The sequence below is a fragment of the Erythrolamprus reginae genome, chromosome 1 (assembly GCF_031021105.1).
Source record: "Erythrolamprus reginae isolate rEryReg1 chromosome 1, rEryReg1.hap1, whole genome shotgun sequence".
NCBI lineage: Eukaryota > Metazoa > Chordata > Lepidosauria > Squamata > Dipsadidae > Erythrolamprus > Erythrolamprus reginae.
Genome location: NC_091950.1, coordinates 50631418 through 50651916, shown reverse-complemented (window position 1 = coordinate 50651916; position 20499 = coordinate 50631418). Strand labels below are relative to the sequence as shown.

General features: G+C 36.4%; 1 long non-coding RNA gene across 1 annotated transcript; it reads left to right on the top strand.

Annotated features, from left to right (window-relative positions):
* Positions 1 to 9177: 9177 nt before the first annotated feature.
* Positions 9178 to 14690, top strand: LOC139157087 (uncharacterized). Its single transcript, XR_011557420.1, has 3 exons — positions 9178 to 9277; positions 9391 to 9542; positions 14599 to 14690. It is a non-coding gene; the product is annotated as an uncharacterized lncRNA (long non-coding RNA).
* Positions 14691 to 20499: the final 5809 nt, after the last annotated feature.

The following is a 20499-nucleotide window of genomic DNA, read 5'->3' as shown; positions in this document are numbered from 1 at the left end:
CCTGTCTCTGCTCAAAATACTCGCCATTAACAATAACTCTCTAATGTCTATGCTTCAGCCAGCTGCAAATCCACTGAACTATCCAGGGATTAAGTCCAATCTTCACTAATTTATCTATCAGCTCTTTATGTAGAACTGTATCAAAGGCTTTGCTGAAGTCCAGATAGGCAATATCCACGGCTGTAGATTTACCAACCACGTCTGCTGGAAGTTTGTTCCAAGTATTTGTTCCAAATACTCTGTCTCTATAGCTGTAATCACTGAAAGAAAACAGGGTTCACCCCCTTTTTTTAGAGATTCTGTCAACAATTGCATTCTGAACTAGATTCAATGATTACAACTCTATAAAATTGCCTTTTCATTTTCTTCAGTAACTTGGTCATGAAAAATGTTTCTAGAGTTATTTTTCCCTCTCCAACTCCTGGTTCTTCCTTATCTGATCTGCTCTCTTGAAGAACAAACCAATGGCAAGGATGAGGTTGAATTTGCTCAAGTGAAGTGTTTGCCAGGAAGACTCCACTTACGTTTGGCTCTCTTCTTTTCCTCCCACTCTGGAGAGGGTTGATAGAAGACTATCCTCAAGAGGTGGAAGCTAAATGCAGTTGGAAAATGACTTTGCATGTGCCTTAACCACACACTTTTGAACAGATGGAAAAAATGATTCGGGGATGACAGAGGGAGGACCAATCTTGTTTTCAAACAGGGAAGGTTGCAAGAACTCTAAGTAAGGGCAGCCAAAGTTCAAGATTGTGTGCCTGTGTATGTGCATCAGTGAAAGAAGGTAAGGACTTTAGTGTGAACTAGACATGAGTGTGTATGTGTATTAACCATGCTGCATATCCTATGAATTATATTCCTGGGTCCTGTGGTTAGCTCTGGACCAGCTCCTGCCCCAAGGACTGTGGATGTGGGGGAGACATCCACATGCTGCAAGCCTGTTTTGCCCCGGGTGGAATCTGCTGATGAAGGCTCCTCTGACCAAGAAGACATGAGTGACAGGGAGGAGGAGAGTGGGGCAGACAGCTCAGAAGGAGATCAATTATCTAGCTCCTCCTTGGATTCAGAACAAGAGTTAATGATACAGCCACACATGCGGAGAGCGATGCATCGGCAACAACAACTGAGAGATTGTTATTAAAGAAAATGAGGCCACCTGTGGTTGGGTGGGGCTGTGGTAATTAGTGAATAGCAGCCTGTGGGTTTGGCCATTGTGGAGGATTATCTGATCGTTGTGTTTCATGACTGCTTTACTGACTTTGACCTTTTGTGTGCTGATTTTTCCCCGCTTTGAAGATAAACCAGAGCAAAGTGTGTTTCACTTTGTGAAAGAAGGACTGTGAATTACCTCATAGCTGCAAGCTAAGTATCACAGAACTGATAAGGGACTTGTACAAATTACCAGTTTGTTTGGAGACCAGTGTTTTTGCTATACCAAAAGAGGGCTTAGTTTAAGTGAATTTTCATTATAAAGAACATTGTTTTGAATTTTCAAACGTTTGTGTGTCTGAAATGTGTACCTGTGAATTTTTGGGAGGAGTGTACCAGAGAGCACGACAGAACACTGGGTATGTACATATTTATGTATCTATGTATTTATGTATCTATGCATGTATATACTATGTTTCCCGGAAAATAAGACAGGGCCTTATATTTTTTTGAACCCCGAAATATTGCCTTGGCCTTATTATTGCGGGGAGGTATTATTTTGGGGTGTAGTAGGTGGTGAGGATGGAAATGGATATCCCATCACCGTTGCCTCCCTCCCTGTTCTTGGTGCCGACCGAGCGGCAGGTCCTCTGCCTCCGCCTCATGGAGCAAGACTCTGCAAGGTTTGTTGTGCTGTTACATGCATGAACTGCAGGAGATTCATCCTACCGGCACAGTTGGGATCCTTCTGTTCTTTGTGCATGCAATGCCCCAACAAGCCTTGCAAAGTCCTATTCCACAAGGAAGTGGAGGTGGCATGACAAATCTCACAAAGATTCATTTCTAGAAGGTGGGACGTGTTGGGCTGCGAGATGCACTTCCTATATCACACTTGTAGCTCCATCACGTTCAATCAATCTTCTCGAACTCACAAGAAGTTTTCTTTTACAATGGGCTTCTCTGGACACAACACTGAGGAATGTGACACAACTACAAGTGTCAGGTAGGATGTGTGTCTTGTGGTGGGCCACAATTTGGGGGTGGCAGGTTGGGAGGGGTGGGCCACAAGAAGCACATCCTACCCGGGACTTGTAGCTCCGTCAGATTCCTCACCGTTGTGTCCAGAGAAGTCTGTGGTAAAATAATACTTCTTATGACTTCAATCAAACTCAATGAAGTTTCTGACTTGAAATCCATCAGGAACTGTTTAAAGTGCTTTGATTTCCCTGTACGATCTACTTCATTCTATACTTAAAAAATAAAAGATTCAAGCCGTGCACAATTTGATTATTTTTCTTATAATTACAGGTGATTAACATGACAATTAAAGGAAAAAAATAGTTGCTTATTGTATGTGTGTCTTTTTCATGAATTTTTATATTCATGCACATAAATGTATATACATCTCCTAAGGTAGTGTTTCCCAAATTGTGGTACGCGTACCCCCAGCGGTACGGAAAGTGTTTGGTGGGGGTACGCATTGCACCGGATTTTGGTGGGGATAGTTCTCAAGTTCTGAAATAAATTTTACCTTTTCAAACTTTATATTTAAGTCGAAAAAAAAGGAACAGACTATTGGATGTGGAACCGCATCTCAGATTAAAATTAACAAGCAGGAAACCAAATTATGACGATCTGTAAATCTCAGCACAAACAATTTCATCCTTCTCATTGATCCAAATAAATGTTATTTATAATATAACTTTTATTAACATTTTATTATGAATAATTTTATTTTTCATTTATTATTATTTTGTGTATGTACCAAAAAAATAAAAAATAAATATATTTTGATTGTTATTAAAATACATCCATTTTTTTTTATGAGGGCACTAAGCATTACGAAAATTATAGAAGAGCTACACATATGTCAAAAGTTTGGGAAACACTGTCCTAAGACATGCCAACAAAGAGAAAAGCTATTGGCCATTGCTCTGCTGAAATAGATATGTGGGAAGTGTGGGGTATTATCCTCATAAATGATATTATAATCTGCTGTCTGGGTGAATATCTGTTGCCAAAATAACTTTGTATGGAAAAGATTTTGTTGAATCAAGCTGGCATAAGCGCATCATAGGAGCAACTTGAGAGTAGGTATGCCACAATCTTATTATTGCTAATTCTATCTCAACGTGTACACAACAGAACTAAAACTTTCACGTGCAGTCATCAAGCATCATGTAATATGATCAATATAAAAATATATATGGCTTTGTTTGTTTGTTTTTTTATTAAACTTATATGGCACCTATCTCACCAAAAGCAATTCTAGGTAGCAGGCAAACATTCAATAAAATATATATAAAATATTTAAATAATAATTTTGTTGGATTGAACTTCATAGTGATCATTGTTCAAAGTAATTTAGAATCTTTATTCTTAATTGGTCAGACCTTCAAGTCATCATCAGAACTTTCCTTTAACCTCAAATGCAATCTCATGTTAGATAATTAATGAATGTTTTGTAGTGCACACTTTCAATTTTAATGCTACTTGGGAAAATTAAATGAATTTGTTACTTCAAAACTACTCTAGAAGGATTTATCAATGATTCAGTGATGAGCTATTAGCTAAATATATGTGCTCTAGGTTTGTTTTCTTCTTTTGCCCGCACTTGTGGCTGGCATCTTCAGAAGTAGACTATCTCCATTCAACCTGAAAACTCATCACTGATCAGTTCATTGATGCCAGTTGTGAAAACCGATACCAACATGTTTCAACAATGATGTTTGCTCACTCAGTGCCCATGCCTAGAATTATGAACTTATAATTATCATGCAAGTCTGTGCTTTCTAGAGCAATAACTGAAGAATTTTCTTCTTAACAGATGTGATAGCAAATGCACAAACGGATTTATATCAGATCATGCCATTACAGGACAAGAAGCAGATGTAATCCATTTTTCTTGATATATACCTTCTAGCCTATTACACTGCAGAAATGGGAGAAAGTATTAAGTATTAGTCTTAAGATAAGGCAGCTGAGTTAAATCCTGACTTAGTCATGGTTTGGATAGATCTATTTAAATAATTGGGAGGAGTTAGCGTGATTACATTTAAGAAAACTTTCTGGGATTAATATACTGCTATAATGTACATTTCTCCAATTTTTTGCTATTTCTATGGGTCAGGCACACATGCACAGAAATACACAGAAAACAGTGAATATCTTCTGTGCTGTTCGCTGTTTGGCAAATTACTGGGAGGCAGAGGGCTTTTTTCTTTGTTTTCCTCCCCCAAAACTAAGGTGTGTCTTATACTCCAGTGCATCTAATACTATGAAAAATACAGTACTTATCAGAGACTCTCCTATCCCTGAATGTCTTGTATCTGTTTCAAGTCCACCTTCCACAAGAAGCCTAGAAGTATCATCGTTTTGTGTTTTAAAAATCTTCAGATCTATTAACGTTAAGATTTGAAACTTGACACATCTTGGATAATTCAATGATCAGAGGACACATTTTATCCCATGTAATGGTCAATGGTTCACTCTTTGGCATCTCTAGTTAAGGCTGGGGTGGTGGGGTGGGGAACCTTCCTGTAATTCTGGAAAACCTCAGCCAATTGGTGTTGATGATATTCTGTGTAATGGATCAATGATTTAATTCAATATAAGTGCACTTTATTTTTATGTTTCTCTTCCCATGTTCCTTTTGTTATAGCCCAACCAGATTCTTCCAATAGATGGCCAAAAAGATGCAACAGCAACTCTTCTTATGGACTGGTATCAACTGAATATAAAAGAAGAAAAAGCCAAGGATTTTACTAGCCATGCACACCATGCTTATGTCTTTTGGACTGAGTTTAAAGGAACAGTTGCATGGCATTAGCACTGACCCTTTGCAGCTGACAGACAATAGGGTCACTCTGGGGCTCTATTCCCCACCCCCCTTTCCCCCCCTTGAAGACTGAGAAGGAAAATCTGGATGCTTTCCTAATGCATATGCTGTAGTTTAGCCAGGACATCTGGGGCTGATGCAGAAACTGAAGGGTGAGATTGACTATGATGCTAGGTAGTAAATCAGTGTAGATGGACATGAGGCCCCATCTGGCCTTCATCCTTCACTTTCTTTCTCAAGAAAGAAAAACACCAAGACTATCATGCCTCCAAATCATCCTTTATTTATATCCTTATTATGATCTCAGCCTTTCTCATTTATTTAATCTTTTAAAATCTGTATATGTGTATTGTATCTATCTGAAAATGGAACTCAGCAGAGCTATGACTAATTGCTTTGCAACAGCAAATATTAGTCCTCTCCTTCCTTTGATATGTTTTTAATAAACCAGTCTTATATATTATAAGAAGCATTTACAGATAATAGTTCACATTTACTTATTCACTCATTTATATAGACACGAATCAAACATTTATTTATATTTTATATTTTATATTTTATATTTTATATTTTATATTTTATATTTTATATTTTATATTTTATATTTTATATTTTATATTTTATATTTTATATTTTATATTTTATATTTTATATTTTATATTTTATATTTTATATTTTATATTTTATATTTTATATTATATTTTATATTTTATATTTTATATTTTATATTATTTTATATTTTATATTATTTTATATTTTATATTTTATATTATTTTATATTTTATTTTATTTCATTTCATTATTATTTTATTTCATTATTATTTTATTTTATTTTATTATTTTATTTTATTTTATTTTATTTTATTTTATTTTATTTTATTTTATTTTATTTTATTTATCTTATCTTATCTTATCTTATCTTATTTTGTCCAAAAACACAATAACACAGAATGAAGGTTATGGAGCATACACTCAACTTAAAATATATCAAGGAAAGAACAGAAGAGAAAATATAGGAATAGGATATCGATGAGGGAATTCAAGAAATGTTAGGGGTATAGAAAAGAAGACATAGGAGATATAGGAGAGACAGTAGGACAGGGGACGGAAGACACTCCAGTGCGCTTATGCACGCCCCTAAGCTCATTTGAAACTGATGGCATTTCATTGGTCAAAGTGCTTAGCATACATAGTATTTGTGGTGTAAATCACTCCTTTAAGAATTGCATTCTCTTTCGTGCGGTTCCATTTTCCTAGTGCAGCTTGAGTAGAACTTGATTCACTTAAGTTTGTGCTCTTCCTTTTTATAGATATTTTCCCTTTATCACTGCCTCTCTGATATCATGACATATTCAGAACGGATTTATGTCACACTTTTTTACACAGAGAAGGTTATCTGGGGATATTTGACTCATGGAAACAATTTGCCAGTCTTTGAGTAATTAACAGTGGTAATTCTTTGATTAGAGAGTTAGATAATAACGGGGATTGTTTCATGGGGAAAAAACCATAAAAAGAAACAAATATTTTGCAAGTCAATTAAATAATTCTTACAGAGTAACTCTGGTACATTCAGTGGAAATTTAAGTGGCTGGAAATCCCCCCCCTGCCCTGCACAAACACACACACTGGGTTTTTTTTGCTACTTTGCATGCCTGTCGCTGTAAATTCATCAGTTTATAATGATATACTTCCAGCAATTAAAAGAGTAAACCAAACTGTAATAAAACAAAAATAACATGATTGCAGTTAAAATTAAAGAGCTTATGGAACCTTTGGTTATTCTGAGACACTTAAGAAGTTGATCCTTTCCTGTCTGCATCCTATAACCAAAGATGATCCTCAGAAAGAAATGGCCTCTATGATCATGAAAGGGTGCTTGGTCTTCTGTGGCATTCAGAAAGACCCCTGGCATAGTATTCATATAATTAGAAACACCATGTAATTTCAGTACTGGTTTCCACCAAAGCAGTGCTGTGTAAAAAGAGCCAGCCTGGATTAATGGTCAGCAATGAAGAAATCCTGGATAAACATCTCCCTTGCTGGACACTATCCTGTGAAAGTAAATGGCTCTCAATAATGTTGTCTAAGCAGGTAATTCCCTCAGCAATTTTGTCTAAACTAGACATAGGATCAGAATATCTCCAGGACCGTCTTCTGCCACACGAATCCCAGCGACCAGTTAGGTCTCACAGAGTTGGGCTTCTCCGGGTCCCGTCGACTAAACAATGTCATTTGGTGGGACCCAGGGGAGGAGCCTTCTCTGTGGCAGCCCCGACCCTCTGGAACCAGCTCCCCCCAGATATCAGAGTTGCCCCCACCCTCCTTGTCTTTCGTAAGCTCCTTAAAACCCACCTCTGTTGTCAGGTATGGGGGAATTGAGATATTCCCTTCCCCCTAGGCTTATAAAATTTATGTATGGTATGTCTGTATGTATGATTGGTTTCTTAAATCGGGGTTTTTAAAATTACTTTTAATATTAGATTTGTTATATTGTCTTTTTTACTGCTGTTAGCCGCCCTGAGTCTGCAGAGAGGGGCGGCACACAAATCTAATAGATAGATAGATAGATAGATAGATAGATAGATAGATAGATAGATAGATAGATAGATAGATAGATAGATAGATAAATATTCTGTAATTGATGAGAATATGCCATCCTCCAATTGCCAGAGACATTCAAATCAGTTATCCAAACCTTCTGACTGCTTCTGACAGGCATTCTTTCTTCATTGCTTATTTGACTCCTATGACAATCATTAAGTGTTGTACCACATGATTCTTGACTAGTGTTGGCCAAACTGAACTTGCAAAGTTCAGGCTCGTGCCGAACTTTGTAGTGTTTGGCATGCCGAACCCAAACTTTTTAAAAAGTACATAAAAGAAAATAGAGATTTGTCAAGAATAGTGTTGGGCGAACTTCAGGAAGTTTGGGTTCGGCGATCTCACCCGAACTTTGCCGCCACCCAGAAGGAGAGTGGGGAATCCCCTCGTGGGATTTCCTTTTCTATTTTCTTTTATGTACACTGAGAGCATATGCACCTGGACAAATTCCTTGTGTGTCCAATCACACTTGGCTAATACAAGGTTCTATTCTATTCTATTCTATTCTATTCTATTCTACTCTACTCTACTCTACTCTACTCTACTCTACTCTACTCTACTCTACTCTACTCTACTCCACTCCATTCCATTCTATTCTATTTTGCCTACTTCCACAAATTTTAGAATTTGTGGAAGTAGGCTTCTATTTACTAAATTGATAGGTCAGCCATTGGCCCCCTGTTCAATATATCAGTACTGGGATAGTTAGAATAAGAATATAGAAAAAGGAGACAACTGAACATTCCTTTAAAAAATTCTGCATCAGTTCTATTTATTTCTACATAATTATGCCCACCTGTTAATATCTTCCAGGTAGGCTTGGTTAGGAAGCCAAAGTAATAAATACTAATACTATTTTTTATTTTTAGGTTATAGATATTTGCAAGTCTGATTAGTCTTTGGGAGGTATGCGGCAAGAGATGGTCCCGTGGATAGTCTGGCCCTGAGCCATTTAGGACTTTATAGGTAATATAGGAAGAGAGAGATAAAGAAAAAGCAATTATATATTTGTCCAAAATTACTTTCTTCTATGTGAAAGAAAAACAAAAGGATCTGCATAAATTAAGTGGCTTTGGGGGGAAAAAGGTAGCTTATTAAACCAAAAGAAGCTCCTGGGGAAAAAAGCCTATTTTCGTACTTGGTATTATTCAGCTGATGAGCCACCAGAGGGCAGCACCATTCAGGTTGGTGCTCCTCAAATAACTTAAAAAGTTATAATTGTTGCTTCACTATATATGTGATATAACATGTTGCTCAATACATTAAATGAAACACTTTTTCTTCCTCTTGCATTAGTCACTGATTCCCAATGCCAACAAGTTGCATGGTCATATGAAAACTATGCGATTTATATATTTGATTCCAATTTATCCTCTATTTTTATGCTGCTGGGGGAAATTCATAAAAATTTGTTACAGATGTAATAAGGATTTTTTTTAAAGGAGGAATTCAATTATTCAATAAGGGCAATCAGTCATATAAATGTTTCCATGGAACTTCCTGAAGTGGCATTTGCCTTAAGTAACCTATTAAGAAGGATGGGGAAAGAGTCAGCCAACAGAATAGACACAGTTTTAGACAGATGAAAATCCCATCACATCTGATAATTTAAAAATTTGGTTGTGCCTGTCCTTTTCCTTTTCTGAAGCTAACTGCAACATCACAGATCCAGAGATTGGACTTCAGCTGGTACAGTACAATGGCTCAGCTACATAAGCCCCTTTGTGCATCTACCAAGAATTCATAAGATAGCCTTGACCAGATTGTTCTCTCAGCCTCAATTTTCCTTTCTTGATCAACAGCACAGGAGATACTAACATAAAGAAGTATTGTAAAAACCTGTGACAGCTGCAAAGGATTAGGATGATGGGTAAGCCACTTTTGCCAGCTGAATCTACTTTCTCCTGCAAACCGGATAGCACAGAGATCTTACCGACTTAAAATCCAGAAATGGGTGAGTCATGAATGAAAGCATTATACACGTGTTCAAAAGATAAATTGTAAAACATGAAAGCAAGGGGTTTTTTTCCTAAGAAAAACCCCTTTGTATATGGAGAATGTCTTCTGAATTTAGAATACTGGATAACATAATGAATGTTATGTATGTAATTGCATGTTCTGGTGTATTTTTCTACCAATATTTTTGATTTATTGATTGATTGATTGATTGATTGATTGATTGACAGAAATAAATAGATGGCACACAGGCAAAAACCAAGTGGTTGATGTAACACTGTGGTATCGTTCAATTGGAGAAGATTTAACTAAACTGTAAATAAGTTGTTTGTTTGTTTGTTTGTTTGTTTGTTTGATTGATTGATTGATTGATTGATTGATTTGTATACCGCCCCTCTCCTGGACTGGGGGGGGGGCTAACAACAATGGTAAAAAACAGCATGTGACAATCCAATACCAAAACAGCTAAAAACCCTTGTTATAAAACCAATCATGCATACAAACATACCATGCATAAATTGTAGAAGCCTAGGGGGAAAGAATATCCAAGTTAATTGTAATTACAACTATAACTAATCTAAAGCAATACATTTTTCTCAGAAATTTTAGAGGTTTTTCTTTACCTACATTACTTAAAATGAAGGCTGATGTTTATTACTGCTGCTATTATTCACTCAGTCTTTAAACTAGTTATTTTCTAAGATCTGAATTCTAACCAAGAGCTTAAGAACCAATAACTTTGTGGCAAAAGTTAGAAGTCCCCCCAAAAAAGCAAGCAAGAAGTTTCTTTCTTTCTTTTTATCCCATCTTTATTTTAGTGAATTCAAGGGGGTATTTGTTGATAATATCTCATGATGGTATCAACTCAAGGTGGTATTAATGTATTAACTTATAACATTTTATATAACTTCCCATATCATGAATCTGGGCAGTGTACAATAATATATGCATGAATTTCCTGTCTTCTATTTCCCCCCACAATAACCTGAGATGAATTGAAGGGAGAGAGGGTGATTGACTCAATATTAGACAGCTGACCTTCATGCCCAAGAGAAAATTAGAAATTCATAGCCTACAGGTTTCTAATTCAGTACCTGGAACCACTACACCAAATTCAGATGAGCATTTGCAAAGTCAGTGATGTCAAGTTTACTAAAATTAAAACTTCCTAATCCCTTTGGTGTGGTTGCAAGGTCTTTCTTTGATTACTATTGATATTATAGATGGCTTTTTCTTCCAAGGTCTTTAACTTGCAAATCTTGATATTTTGCTGTTTTTTCCTTACCTACCTCAGGATATTGCTCCAACCATGAACCACTTTTTTTTCCCAATAATGGTTATGTCTGGTCTATTATGTTTCAAGTATCTGTTGATCTGTATTTTAAAATCTTACATGATCTAGACCTCATTTTCCGAGACATTTTCAGTGGGCGATTCCAGTCATTTTTTGTTAATAGAACAGCCCAACTTTTTATATAAATTCTAGTGCACAATCTTTGCAAACTCTGTTGTAATATTGCATATAATGAGTTTGGGCAATTTTGTCTAATGAGATCTACTATTTCATCTTTTATCTTACATAGTAGGCAATTGTTAAAACTTGAATGACATTCTGGCATCGATTTTATTTGATTGTTTGCATAGCCCATTCTTGAACTGTCATGCTTATTCCATTTTTTTTAAAAAAAACCAGTTTTAGCCATTGCTATTTATGTTTTAATAAAGGGAGTGATGATTTGCAATTATCCAAAATGATGGGGCATGCCACCAAAGATAGCATAAAAAATGAACAGGTGTTATGCATGTACATTAACTTGGGGAGCAAGATGATATAATAGCCAAGAGGGGCAGTTTAATTTCCTAAATAGCTTGACCCTCTCTATTTGAAAATAAAAGGCAATTTCTTTTCTAGGTTATTATGAAACTATGCTATTAAGTAAAAATCTGAGTGTAAAGAAAAACATTGCAAGGTCAATCTGTATAGTCTGGAGGACAGAAGGAAAAGGGGGCACATGATCGAAACATTTAAATATATTAAAGGGTTAAATAAGGTTCAGGAGGGAAGTGTTTTTAATAGGAAAGTGAACACAAGAACAAGGGGACACAATCTGAAGTTAGTTGGGGGAAAGATCAAAAGCAACATGAGAAAATATTACTTTACTGAAAGAGTAGTAGATCCTTGGAACAAACTTCCAGCAGACATGGTTGGTAAATCCACAGTAACTGAATTTAAACATGCCTGGGATAAACATACATACATTGTAAGATAAAATACAGGAAATAGTATAAGGGCAGACTAGATGGACCAGGAGGTCTTTTTCTGCCGTCAGACTTCTATGTTTCTATGTTTCTATGTTATACTGATATTTTATTTATTTATTTATTGGATTTGTATGCCGCCCCTCTCCGTATGTTTAAATAGTTAAATATTGAACAATAAAGAACAGCAAAATCCATATGTTAAACTTTTAATGGAGCAAGAGGTATATATTAATTTAAAACATTTACAGAAGTAATGCAGAGATATTATGATTTCAGTTGCCCTGAATCAGAATCATCAGTCTCTAGGTACAAACAAACTTTGACATAAAATTATTCTGCTCATTGTCATTGTCTCTGCTGGGTATTGATATATCTTCCTCATCATAATGGTTGACATTTTATATAATAATTATATCAATATATATCATTTTATATCAATTAAAGGAAAATTGTATTCTTCAGAGTGTAATTAATGGTACATCCACCTGTATTTTAATGAACTAATCAATAAAATATACAAATTTGATGATAAATCCAAACACCAGTTCATATCTAGGTACAGTTGTGATACTAGATGCTTATAAACATTATATGTTTTATTTATATATTGTTCTCCATAGAACCAACATGAATTCCAAAATAATAAGAAACAGACAAGTATAGGAATGTAACAAGTATATTCATGCAAATATACTTCATGAATTAGCAATCCATTGATCCTAAAATAATAAAGTTTAATAGAATTACAAGAACATAATATTTAAACCAAAAATGACACCTTTAGATCTTTCCAAGTTCTGTTCAATTGACCAGGTTTCGCCTCTCATCTCTTTCTTAATTTTCTTTCTTAATTATATAATGAATCTGTGTGCCCAATTCTTTGAATTTGGAACAAATAATAATAAGATCAAAAGCTAATGCTCAACAAGTAATAGGTAGTTGAACTTTTTAAGGATGACTTCTCCAATTCAATCCCAAATGAAATTTATTTATTTTATTTATTTATAATTTGAATTTCTAGGCCACCCTTCTCCATAGACTCAGCTTACAATACAGAAGTAAATATAAAATAGAGCATGCTAGAAACCCAAATTAAAAACTAATCTAAAAAAACCCCAATTATTAAAAAAACAAACATCCACAATCATTCCATCACAATCATACATTCAGCCAGAGCAAGATGAGAGAGCTCAATGGCCGCATCTTTCATTCCAATGAAATCAATTTGATGTTAAATTAGAATATGATGGTGTCAGTTAAGTAGTTTGTCAATAAGCTAATTAAATGATGGATAAAATTACTCACATGACATCACAGTACCATTGAAAAGTTTATTTATTCATGTACCCCTTCACCCGGCCTGCAAGTCTGAGAAACTAACAATTAGCTAAAAAAACCAACAAAATAAATATCAGCAAATATTGTGCCAGAAGCAACTTATCCAGAGTATAAGTAAATATCCAGGTTTTCAATGCTTTAAGAAGATAGGTAGAGTTGAGACCATGTGTATTTTGGGGAGAGGTAGAATAGGACAGAAACGAAAGAGATATCCTGGGTCCCATCAGATATTATTAGAAGGGACCCAGAGTATATCAGTCTTGTCAGATCTTGTTGAGATTAAGCTTGTTCCTTTCTTATCCAGATGTCTAGACCATCCAGGACCATTTGATTGTGTAAAGTTTATTTACCACCCAAGGGTTTTATGTAGATGTTAAATAGAACTTAGGAGAATAATGGCTTTTGGACACTCACAAAGTAGGGACTTAGGAGTGGAGTGGACCTCTCTCTCATCTCCAGAACTGACCCAGTAAGGAGCAGAATCACTGCATCAATGCTATATTTCTCCTCTCCCAAAACTCCTGAACTGGTCCAGAAAAGTACCATGATTGATGGTATTGAACATCTCTAAGAGATCGAAGAGAGGCAGAAGGGATATACAACAACCCATCCCAATCCTACCAAAGATCAACTATAAGTGTGGTTAAAATTGTCTTGAATGCCATATCCAAACCAACTGGAATGAACCTGGACAATTAATTTCATCCATGACCATCTGCAGCTACATCCCAACCATCTTTTCAACAGCATTCCCCCAAAAGGGAAGACTGGAAATATGTCAGAAATTGTGGAGTCCCTGATCCTTTCTGAGCCGAACAATTAGAAATAATAGCAGTAAATCACGTTTTGAAAATTATTCTGTTCTTGGATGTAGATGAAAGTGGAAGGAATGCAAGACAGCTTTGTTTTATACTGGATGTATTGGAATGCATTTCGTGTAATGTAACAAGCTTTCTCAATCTGGTGTCCTTAGAATGGAAGTTAAAATCCACCACATCTGAAGAAAGTCTCATGTACAGAATAACTATGCCTGAATAAAGAGTAGCAGCCAAATAATATATAGGAGGGTGTTGAATTAATGTCATATAGCAATATCCTTAAAAGCAATGCTAAGTCTCATGATGCCAGCTGTTAAATAATCACCCAAATAGTATTAAACTCATAGGGCCAAACCTACATAGTTGATTGGGAAATGCTATTAAAATTGTTGCATAAGACAGTAATTCTTCATTTAGTTCAGACACTGGTCTGGCACATAACTTGGGTGTGGTGTGAATATGTTTCAGGCTTACATACACTCTTTTCATAGAATGCTGAAGTTGGAAAAGACCCTTATGCTATTAAATCTAAACTCTCTACCATGAGCAAGTCCAAATGACTGTTTAGTCTATACTTGAACATTGAATTCAAGTGAGCCCACTAGATCACTCATTATTTGGTTTAATTTCTGACAGGGTTTTGAAGACTCCTTTCTATTGTTATTTAAGAATAAAAGAAAAATGGAAGATCTGCCTATCTCCACAACAACCTCTTACAGTGAATGAGTGAAGTATACCACGCTAAAACCATTATTTAATTTCTAAAAAAAATATGTTATTAAATTGATAAATAAATGAAAACTATTCAACAAAAGTAAACTATGAAAGAGTAAAAATGTAGTCATTTGCAGGTCTCTATTAGACTCTTGAACCTATTTCTCAAAATTTAGTGAAATGGTGCATAAAATACTCTGGAAGTAAATGCATTTAATTGTCTTTACAGTAGTATTTAGAATTTTTTAAAGAGTTTTTATAATGAATATGCAGAAATATGAATGTTCCTTCTACAAGTATGAGAATATTTGAATTTGAATTCTTTATTGGCCAAGTGTAATTGGATACATAAGGAATTTGTCTTTGATGCGTATGCTCTCAGTGTACACAAAAAGAAAAAATGCATTCATCAAGAATCATAAGGTACAACACTTGATGATCATTATAGAGTACAAATAAGTAATCAAATCATACTAGGAAACAATCAATATAAATCATAAGGATTTAGTATTTAGGGCAAGAACAACATTCAGGAAACCAGTTCTTACATATACTGTAGATATTAATTTTGGATGCCAGAAATGGAGCTTATTTGAACAGCCTAAGAATTGAAGAATTGCAACTCACCTTAGCAATGTTGAAAGTATAAAAATGCCTGGTTTGGCTTTTGCATATTTTACAAATGATCCTAAAATGCAGGACTCAGCTTTGGCAAATCTAAAATAAAATTCAGTCCCCACATACAAAGCCACTGAAATAACATTCCTCAATCTAAGATAAAAATGGTTTTCATCGCTGTGTCAGCCTAATATGTAGATATCTACATATTCTATTCTGCTGATTTGCTATAGGGAAAAACTGGTTCAGTAAACTTCATGAATTGCATAGTGTTCTCCTTGGAAAACAGAATTGCATAATATGTTGTTATACTACTGCACGTAGTAAAAAAAAAACCCCTTGTGTCAGAGAGCCAGAAAAAACAACACATGAAAGGACAAACTGACTACAAGTTTGCCGTTTTGGATGGAGAAGGATATCTGGCAAGATCCTGCTGCTTTTAGCTCATGTGTTTTTCATTTGATTTAGTTCATGTAAGGTTCTTTCAAGGAGAGGGAATAGAAACGCAGTAAATCTCTGTAGGAATCAGAGCTGTGTGAGTTTGAGAAACGTACTGGGAAAATCAGCTTGTTTTGTCCATTAAATAAGAGGGGGTCTGAGAGCCAACTGCGAACTCAATTAAAATGGATGAGTGTGTGGAGGGGGAGATAGCCGAATTGAGAATTGGCATTTGAAGATATGGAAAGGGGGAAACTTAACAATTTCTTCCATTTATGTAGTTCTTTTTCTTCTCTTCATCCAAGACAACCCATAAATGTAACTATTTGGTAATCTTCCATTAAGCCTTCTGTTGTCTCTTCACTTTCTTACATTTCCCTGATAAGATCGCACAAATATACACTTGGAAAGAACTGCTTAGGTCATGACATTCACCTTCTGGTAGAGGCAGGAATTCTTTCTCTTCCAGCAAACACGTATAAAGTGTTGCAGATGTTTGTCTCCACTGATGGATGCCCATATTTATCTAAGGAGAGAAAGGGACCCCGAGAGATGTTTCCGTGATGCTTCAGTGATCGCCAGTTCAAACAAACCAATTCCAGGTAGCTGATTTGCTTCTATAATTGCCATATTAAGCCTGGTTCATTCCCAGAAATGTTGAGACTACCACTTTCAGAATTCCCATCCATTATTATTATTATTATTATTATTATTATTATTATTATTATTTATTGGATTTGTATGCCGCCCCTCTCCGCAGACTCGGGGCGGCTAACAACAGTGGTAAAACAACATGAACAATCCAATTAATAAAAACAACTAAAAAACCCTTATTATAAAAAACCAAACATACACACAAACATACCATGTATAACTTGTAATAGCCTAGGGGGAAAGGATAACTTAACTCCCCCATGCCTGGCGACAAAGGTGGGTTTTAAGGAGCTTATGAAAGGCGAAGAGGGTGGGGACAATTCTAATCTCTGGGGGTAGTTGGTTCCATAGGGCCGGGGCCGCCACAGAGAAGGCTCTTTCCCTGGGGCCCGCCAAACGACATTGTTTGGTCGACGGGACCCGGAGAAGGCCAACTCTATGGGACCTTATCGGCCGCGGGGATTCATGCAGTAGAAGGCGGTTCCGGATGTATTCTAGCCCAATGCCATGTAGGGCTTTAAAGGTCATTACCAACACTTTGAATTGTGACCGGAAACCGATCGGCAGCCAGTATTTATTTTATTTATTTTTATTTATTATTTGGATTTGTATGCCGCCCCTTTCCGAAGACTCGGGGCGGCTCACAACAAGTGAAAAAACAATCCAATACATAATCCAATTAATTAAAATATTAAAAAGTTTAAAACCCCTATACTAACATACACACACACAAGCATACCATGTATAAATTCGGCGGGCCCAGGGGGAGATGTTTAGTTTCCCCATGCCTGACGGCAGAGGTGGGTTTTGAGAAGTTTACGGAAGGCAGGAAGAGTAGGGGCAGTTCTGATCTCCGGGGGGAGTTGGTTCCAGAGAGTCGGTGCCGCCACAGAGAAGGCTCTCCCCCTGGGGCCCGCCAACCGACATTGTTTATCATGTATATCATGGTGACAGACCATTCTCAGAAGCTAAGGGCCCACGACATTAATCCGATGGCAAGTTGGGAAAAGCTGCTGTAATGAATTCTATTAATTAACGAAAAACCTTTTCTACTCAAAGGTATGGAATTTTGATGCTCTAGCACAGGAAAAAAAAACATTTTTGTTTACAAATAAAACTTCCAGCATTGGAGCAGTAATACAGGAATTACAATGCAGGAAGTTCTATACCACCATCTGTTCAATCTGCAAATCATTCCCAACTGTCCTTCATTTTCCCACATTGTCTGTATTGTCTCCAAAATGAAAACCTGCTCAAGATGGCATTGTTTATATGCTAGCAAATCTGGATCTTGCAGGGACCCAGATTCAGCCAATCATTGCTCAATCACAGTTACCTCAAGGCTGAGCAAAGACAGTGTAATAGGCAAATAGAAACTCAGTAACCCAACTTTAATCTTACTCTTTATTGAATATTCTTAAATCCAGGTGCATTTCTGTATATATGCCTAAGGGCTTGCAAATCATTTCATTCTGATTGATTGCTGTGGGGCTAGTTTACCAAGGAAGCGTGAGTTGTAAAAATATGAATGCAGAGAGACATGAAAAGTTGCCTTTTTAACATAATGCCAGTAACTGAGCTATGAAACATATTGTTGCCAAATGCATAGAAGTCTCTGTGCTCTTCCTTGAATCATGGCACAATATTAGCAGATCTATGAAATGGAACATGTAACATAGAATAAGAGGATCAGAGGTCTTCTAGTCCAAAGCCCTTGCAATAATTGTCTAAGGCAGTGGTTCTCAACCTTTCTAATGTTGTGACCCCTTAATAAAGCTCCTTGTGTTGTGGTGACCCCCAATCATAAGCCTAGCGCCACATTCTCCCAACAGAACTTTAAGCTGATTGGCAGGAAGGTCAGTGGGACACCCCCACTGTAAACGCCTGATTGGTCGGATTGTAAAAATATACTCCAAAGCCCCAGAATAAAAGCTATAGTTCCTAATACCATGGGAAATTTGTCTTTTCTCATGGTCTTAGGCGACCCCTGCAAAATGGTCATTTGACCCCCAAAGGGTCCCGACCCACAGGTTGAGAACCACTGGTCTAAGGAGAGAAAGAAATCCAAAGAGATCTTTCCAAACAGAGATATCATGCAGTGTCATACAGCAGTATGCAACAGGAAAATATTCTTTGCATGGGTCATTATTTTTGGAGCGTCCATGTTGTTGAATTAATATATCATATGCATAGCCTTTTTCTTACAAACAAGTGCAAGGGTGGGTTTTTTGTTTTTGTTTTGTTTTTGTGGGACAGGGACTATGGCCATTAATGCAGATGTTAAGCTCTGGTGATAACTTTGCAAGTAACTGGAACTTCATTTTAATTTCTTCATTTCTTCTTGGGGTCAGCTGGATGAGTGCAAATCAGGAATATGTAACATAGATGTTCCAGAACATTTTAGTGGTCCTTATGAATGTTCCTGAATGAAGGAATGAATGAAAACAGTCTGAAACTTAGTGTCCTCTCTCATGTCTAGGGTAGTAACATGAGACCAACAGGACTTATCTCATGCTGGCTATATAAAAAAAAAAAATTCTGGATAAGTATGCAAAGGGACATTGGACTCAATAATGCCATGCCATCATCATCATCATGAATTGTTTTATTGCTGTTGTGAGCCGCTCCGAGTCTACAGAGAACGGTGGCATACAAATCTAATAAATAAATCATTATCATCATCATCATCACCACCACCACCACCACTACCATCATCATTATTATTATTATTATTATTATTATTATTATTATTATTATTAATTAGATTTGTATGCCGCCCCTCTCCGAAGACTCAGGGTAGCTCACAACAATAAAGCATAGTACAAATCCAATTATTAAAACATTTTAAAACCCTTAATGTAAAAACAATCAGACATCCCAAACATACCAGGCATAAAATGGATCGGCCCAGGGGAATCAATTTCCCCATGCCTGACGGCAGAGGTGGGTTTTAAGGAGTTTGCGAAAGGCAAGGAGGGTGGGGGCAGTCCTGATCTCCAGGGGAAGTTGGTTCCAGAGGGTTGGGGCCGCCACAGAGAAGGCTCTTCCTCTGGGCCGCGCCAGACAACATTGTTTTGTCGACGGGACCCGGAGAAGGACAACTCTGTGGGACCTAATTGGTCGCTGGGATTTGTGCAGCAGAATGTCCTGTCATGTCATGAAACCAGTTGGATGATGATGATGATGATGATGATGATAATAATGATAATTTATTAGATTTGTATGCCGCCCATCTCCGGAGACTCAGGGCGGCTATTGACTGTGGCAGACTGTATTGTGCCTTTGGCCCAGATCCATCAAATGAACTCATGTTGTGATGAAAAAAGTGTGACTGTTAACCAAGAAGTTCATAGCAGGAATCATATTCATGATTATTATGGTAACCTATTGTTGATTTAACAAAAACTACATATTTTCCTTAACTGCTACAAGACAAAGATGCTGTAGCTTTGTTCCTCCCTTGAAAGTTAGTCTCCAAGTCTCAATAGAATAACACATACAGAATCTGTCCACCAATATGGATTATACAACCAGCCATAAGTCATAAATCATGTTCCCAAAGCAAAGGGTATTTTTAGGCTTGTGTTTACATTACAAAATTTTGAATTCCCCAAATTCCAGTAGCACAGATCCCATTACTAATTTGGGTATTTTAATTCATAGAGCCTTGACTTCAAGTTCCTTGTGAATATTATAATCCAACTTAATGGAATTAACCCAAAGGAAATATTAACTGGCTCTGCTAGCAAAGCTCCATCATGTGCAGTTAATCCCCAGTGTTATTTTATATTTAACCACAGTACTCTAGTCTGGATAGATACTTATTTGGAGAACAGGGGCGACTGTCAACAAATTATTTGTTATTTTTCTTACATATTTCATCTTGGAAGAAAAAATAAACTTAGACACCCCCCCCCCCCCCATACTTGGTGCAAAAAAAGTTGTCAAATTTTGTTGCTATAATGATCTTAAATTCTTACTCTTGCATTTCATTTTATTACAAATTTTAAGTGCAGATGAATTAGGAAAAAATGTGGATTGAATTTACTGCCTGAATTTGAATCTTCTTGGTTTGAGGACTTAAGAACAAAGATTCTAAGTCAAGAAATGTTA